The 6,341-nt window shown below is 40.0% G+C and overlaps 1 long non-coding RNA gene across 1 annotated transcript in view; it reads right to left on the bottom strand.

The window, feature by feature from the left end:
• Positions 1-4,924: 4,924 nt before the first annotated feature.
• LOC106956479 (uncharacterized) overlaps positions 4,925-6,341 on the bottom strand; it is a 27,376-nt gene continuing 25,959 nt past the window's right edge. The window contains exons 2-4 of the long non-coding RNA XR_001426779.1: positions 5,552-5,557; positions 5,429-5,430; positions 4,925-4,936 (exon numbers count right to left, since the gene is read on the bottom strand). This is a non-coding gene — a long non-coding RNA (uncharacterized LOC106956479). The remainder of the gene's footprint in view (positions 4,937-5,428; positions 5,431-5,551; positions 5,558-6,341) is intronic.

Raw genomic sequence — 6,341 nt, 5'->3', positions numbered from 1 at the left:
TAGAGATTTCTGAGACAAATGTGCAAAGAAACCATCTCATGTTCAAATGTTCAACATGAGAGATTATTTTTCCCAATGACTTGAGCAGCTCATTGTGAACTAAATGTACAATAACATAAAAACCCAAAGGAAGTCCATAAAAATAGTAAAAAAAAAAAAAAAAAAAAAAAAACAAGCACCACAAGTTTTGTGGTAGCGAGCTATTACTGAATAAATAGCAGAGTAACCAGGAAGATTGTTCAAAATAGGATTCTCTGAGCCTTTGTGTTATGCCCACAATGGTATTTTTCCAACAGAAGTGGATTTAGTTTATTTTGATACTGCAGCATACCATCAAAATACCAGAGATAGTAATCAGTCGCTTGCAGTTATTTTGAACACCTGCTTAAGAAGTTTGATCCTGGAATAGTCGAGCGTAGAGCCAAATAAGATTAAAAAAAAAAAAAAGTCTCACACTGGTCTAATATAGCGTTTTTATGCACAATCCCCGCAGTAAAGCAAGTGAGTCATTCAATCCATGGGAATTTGGCTGTTGCAGTGCCTCTCGCCAAACCACCCTGCACCATTATCCTCAGCTCAATGAAAATGCATGAATGCAAATGCTACTTCCAGCATGGAAATACCAGACGTTATAGTAGCCATTTAACTCTGTGGTCTTAAACACGAGTTAACAATTGCTGAAAAGGTAGAAACAAAGTTTAACATCATGTTACAAGATGAGAACATTGTCAAAGCACAACATCATTGTTAATTTCTTCCAGTTATCAACAGCATGGCATTGTTGACTCTATCATCTGATCATTGGTTTAGCTGAAAGGTCTGAACTGATAGCTGATATGCAGTAGCCAAGAATTACGGGTCTTCTGTTCCACATTGAGTTCACTCCATTTTGCATGCAGTTCCTGTTTATCAGACTGACAGGATGGACAACATGGGCTAAACTTTAGCACTGGTCTGGAAAAAAAAGTTCCTGGACTCATTGTTGATTATTTCCATTTCACCGTCTAAACCTTACCATCACTCACCCCAACCTTTATTAGCCACACCTGAGACAGACAGACAAAAAGTTACCATCCTTCTTCTCAGACCAGACCACTTTCTTTCACGTGGTGCGTTCCACATGGCTCATGGAAAACTAAAAGTTAATCGTCTCAGGATTTATAGTTTTGCCTTTGCCACTCCCCTGCAAAGGCCAGATTTGGGAAGTTTACCACTCAGCAGTCCTGTCGACAGATTTCTGCTCCCTGAATTGTGGATCGCTGCACCTCTTCCAGGTCTACCATGGACTTCTTCTTCTCTGCTTTGTTGATTAACACTCCTCTTGGTCAGCCTGTCAGATTAGGTGGATATTGTTTTCAACATATTGACTTATTTGACCTCTCTGCCATTTTTCATGGCCTCAGTGATTCTTTTCACTCACGTACGTTCCAAAAACAAACCTCTTTGCTCAAAAAGAAGATTTTGAGTTGGGGAAATTTTTTTTTTTTTGCGCAAGCACGCACAAAACCTGTGTTTTGTGTTTGTTGTATTATAATTCTTTTAAATTTTCATGTTATTGAGTTTTTGAACATGATTAGAGGACTAAATTATACAGACTCGTCAGTCAGTCTGCTGACGACGCACACCTCTGCTTTCTGTGTCGATTGTGGTTTTAGTTTTGCATTCATCACAGATGTACGTTGCGCTGACAAGCATGCTGAAAGCACACCTGCAGGGATAAACAGTCCATCCTGTTCTCTTCAGGACAAACATCGTGTCGGAAGGAATGAAGGTATGAGCTGACTCAGAACACCACCATGTTACTGACTGCCTTGTCCAAAGGCTTTTTTAACGTAGGGAATTTGTTTACAATTTCTTCATTCTGTCTCCTTACAATAAATTACAAACAACAAAGGTAATTCCCAGTCCATTCCTGTCAGATGTGCAGTCAGAAGGGAAAGGGTTATTAGGTGCATGCCATCAATACTGCCCCTGCGCCCGTTGAATGAGCCTCTGAAATATCAGTTGAGATTGTAATTAAGTGTCAAAACATTAAGACGTTACAGAAAATGCATTTATCTACTTGTCACCTGCGAGATGCTTATCTCGTCTCCCCTAATTATGAAAATTACTGCAAATGACTCAACATACCAATCTGGTTGGCTCCACCCGATGTCGGCTGCTCAGTGAGCTAAATATTTCTGGTTTTGTTGTGACTTCATCTCTGCAGTCCCTTGTGGTTTTAAACGACAGCAAAAAACATGTTCTTTATTGCTTCAGGTGGGTTTCAAAACAAAACGACCGCAGTATTCTGGTTCAACGTAGGTGCACTGCTATCCTCTTAGGAGAAAGCGATGATGCTATCACATATTTTATTCCTCTTTGTATGCTGCCCCCCAATGGTGGCCTTTGGTATTTGTTCAGCTATTTCCGTTTCTGTCATATTTTTGTTGTTCATTTGTTTCAAAACCAGTGGACTAAGTGTGTATCTAATGTCAGAATCTTATTCCAGGTCAAAAATACATGAACTTAAAAAAAAAAAAAAAAAAAAAAAAAACAGTCGCTATGTAAGATAAGGAGTTAAAACACAAGACAATGTGTTCACTGCTGTAAACAGATTGTATCACAGTGTTCTTCTGTACACGTTTATCCAATTTCTTCAATAATAAATTTGGAGCGAATGTTGGATCTGTCATGTTGATTACAAACTGCTTCTTTTCTCAAAGGCTTCTACATTATCTAAAATAGTTTATAACTTTAAAATGAAAAAAAAAAAAAATCCTAAGCTAACCCCAACCTTTGGTTTTGATATTATCAGCTTTCTGTTGCACAACCGTAATTAACTCCTGCCCGTTATTAAAGATTAAATGTGTATGATAAGACTTGTCTTGCTGTAAGGCAAATGAAAATATGAGGTTTCTCTTGACACTAATTAAGAGACCGACATGTCCTGTGAAAACATTGTTTATTTTTCACACCTGGGCATGTTTACAGCTGTAAGTTTGATAAGCGCCTCCCCTCCTGTGACTGGCTGCGATCCAACGAAGCAAATGTGAACAAATGATTTTTCTTTGCAACTTTTATGACTTGTACAATATTGTGTTTTACGTGGTTTCCATCTGTTACTCGACAAATTAACTCTATTAGTTTCCCTGCTCAGGGGAAATGATGGAGATTTTAGTGAGTGAATTACGCTCTTAATGAAATCACGCAACAATTTATTGTCTAACTCATCTTAAGGGATCTGTCGTTTTTTTTTTTTTTTTTTTTGGAAACGAGATGCGTATGAGTTGAAAGGTGTCACTGCACGAACCCAAAGCTTATTTTGGAATTATAAGAGTAAAACAAACTGGAACCAAACATGTTATTGTTGTACAGTTATACTGAAGCAGACACATTTCCTGGCACATGGCTTTCATCATTTACCCCCACTAATAGTGACTCAGCGAAAGGCCCCGGATTGTAACTTAGACATGTCAACTATGTGTGGATCCAACTTTCTGGGAACGCGAATGGTTGCTGTGACAAACTGTGATTTAGATAAAAGATAAATGTACCAATGAAATTACATCTACAACCTCTTAGTGAAGTCACAACTTTTGATCTGAGGTCAAATGCTAAGTGGTGGACAAAGCACATTTCCTGAGTAATCGTTAATTTTCACGATCGTTTTGACGTAATGACTGGACGAAGCGTCGGCTGGGAATCATTTGGCAATGTTTTGGCCGCTGCTGCTCTCCCACATGGTGGACAGGCTCAGCAACTGCTGCGTTAAACTTCACCTGCCGTGGGTAACGTCCTCGCCCTCGCCTGAAAAGGGAAAGTTGCGAGGAAAACAGTTCTGAGGATTTAAGAGCGCTGCTCAAAACCTCTCAAAGGCCGCTCGGTGGGGAAGGTGCTCTTTAAAAGCAGATTATTTCTTCAAAAAAGCGCACGTGGTTATTAAAGCTGCAACGGCAGTCAGTAAATGCTTGTACTTTCCCCCCCTGTCAATTACGCCGAACGTAGCGACACAACAACAACAAGCTGCTCACGCCAGATGATTCCCAACATGCAACTGAGGAGGGGAGGGAATAATTCTGTTATGATGACATGTTCAGTGGTAATTGTACAGTGCTCCCTTCAAACGCACGATCTAAACAGCAGGATGTGTTCAAGCTGTGATAATGACTGAGCTCTGGACCTCTCGCTGAGAGGGGAGAGAGGGGAAATAATTGCAGACTAATATGCCATAAGGAAAGTGGTGCTCATAAATGTATTATTTGCCCTTTAGACTGTTTGGAGCTGTGATTCATTGGTCCGCATTCTTCTGATTGCATGTGAATATTTGTGTGTAAATTCTTTGTGTATTTTGAGCTTACTTTTGTGCTCTGGAACGTAGTGGAAAACCTTCCTCGGAGGAGGAGGAGAGAGGGGAGGGTGGCGGGGAGCTAAGTTTTAGACCTGCCTCCAGCTTTCTGCTGGTTAATTTCCACTGGAATTCCACCTAGCCTCACCTATTGAATGCAGTGTAAACATGTTTCAGCAACATCCAGAGCCGCAGATTATAAATCAGTCTCTCCGCTGACTCACTGGCGACAAAAGCATTTCAAAGTGCGTTTAGGCGGGGTTAGCACAACACACCGTGAGGTTTACACAGACACTTTATGAATCAAGAGGCAATGTGATGCAACAATGCAGCATGTTGCGTTTAAGAGCTCTTTGAAGTTGAGGGTGTTACATACCTGCAGCGCGAGTTCACTGAGAGCGAGGCTTACAGTGCTCCTCGTGCGCTTCGAGCGTCACGTCAATTATGCTTTGAAACTTGTGAAAAGGTAAAGCAAATCGCAAGTGGAATCTTAAAAATTCACAATTCATTCAGACTTGACTTCAGACTTGTGCCCTAAAGACTTAAACTTGACTGTATTTCATGTGAGGATGAGTGAAATGAAGCTGGTATGTGAGCTTCAGACTGCAGCTGCTGCGCATGAATTCCTCTGAAAGGAAGATCTTGATTACTTGCCAGTAATGTTTGGATTATCCGCTGTTAATCGTTGATACCAATCTGCTTATGTTAGCGATAGCGTCACGATCAACGACCACGTGGATGTCTCTCGAAATGAACGCTCTACAACTTTGGTTTGTTTCAGAACAAAATGAACGCAAGTTCCCTCCAACATTCTTCTAAGCTAGATGTGACATTACAAGGACACATTCTATATTTAATGATTCAAGTGGTACGATTTCATTTTTTTTATATAACGCCACAATTGTTTGGATAACGTTTTCTCAAAATTAAAGCATAATTTAAAAAGTATGTTTGTTTACTTCTGGTGTAAACTGAATGAAACAGTTTTTTTTTTTTTGTTTGTTTTTTTGATGTGTTAAAGATCCATCAGATGAAAGCTCACCTTCCATGTAAGAAGGGTGGTAATGTAAAACTAAGAAGCAAAATTCATTCCTAGCAAACTTCTATGCCAATATACAACCGATTTAATCAAAGTTGAGCTAGTGATGTCAAATTAAAACAGGGTGAAAATCCAACAAACAGCTACTTCCATCGTTAAACATGAGCTTTTATGGTAGCGCTAACTGAACTCTAGGGCCATATACAATGTCGAATGGGATCTGGCATAAGCTCACTTATTACAGGTACACTTTGGGTGAGAAATCAATTTGTATTTATCTCACCTGCACAGGATACTAATTAACCCAAGGTCAGAGCCTGAGGTCACAGGTCAGCGTTCGCGCGGACACTGCGCACCGTGATAAGTACTCGGGTCTGTGTTTGTGTTTGTGCTTACGGGAACGCTTGTGTGGCCATCAGCCGGGTGGATGGGATAGTTGTGACTGGCCCACAATGAAAGGTACACACAGATTAGGCCGTGTGTGTGTGTGTGTGTGTGTGTGTGTGTGCAAGGACAGCGTCTTTAGCCAAGAGTTTTCAAACACACCTGGAAGATGGTCCTGCGAGAGATAAAAGCTCTAAAAACTTCTGCGGTAAATACCATTAGTCAAAGGCGTGACATTTGGGACTGGACGGCCTTTCAGCTTATATTCTCAGTCCTGTGGCAGAGTGGGGCGAAGTCATGAAAGCAGTTCTAGATTTCTTTCTTGTCCTTTAACTATGACCTGATAACAGTTAACAGTTATCTTACCAGTTAAAGATCAATAATTGTCGAGTGACAGCAAAATTCAGTGTCTGAGAGTGATACAGTTCACACATTCAGAAGCAAGTTATTCATGTCTACCATTTAAATATTAGTCGTTTTCTGTACCATAAAGTACAGAAGGTGGAAACACCTGTCATTTATAAATGATTTTGAATGAGTCATTATCTCTAGAAATATCAGGTTTATTTTATTATTAACAATCGGTTTTGC

Source organism: Poecilia latipinna, unplaced genomic scaffold (assembly GCF_001443285.1).
Source record: "Poecilia latipinna isolate Pla-1442-1.1 unplaced genomic scaffold, P_latipinna-1.0 Scaffold822, whole genome shotgun sequence".
Classification (NCBI taxonomy): Eukaryota; Metazoa; Chordata; class Actinopteri; order Cyprinodontiformes; family Poeciliidae; genus Poecilia; species Poecilia latipinna.
The sequence above is the reverse complement of the archived record's forward strand: the minus strand, read 5'-3'. Positions and strand labels throughout refer to the sequence as shown.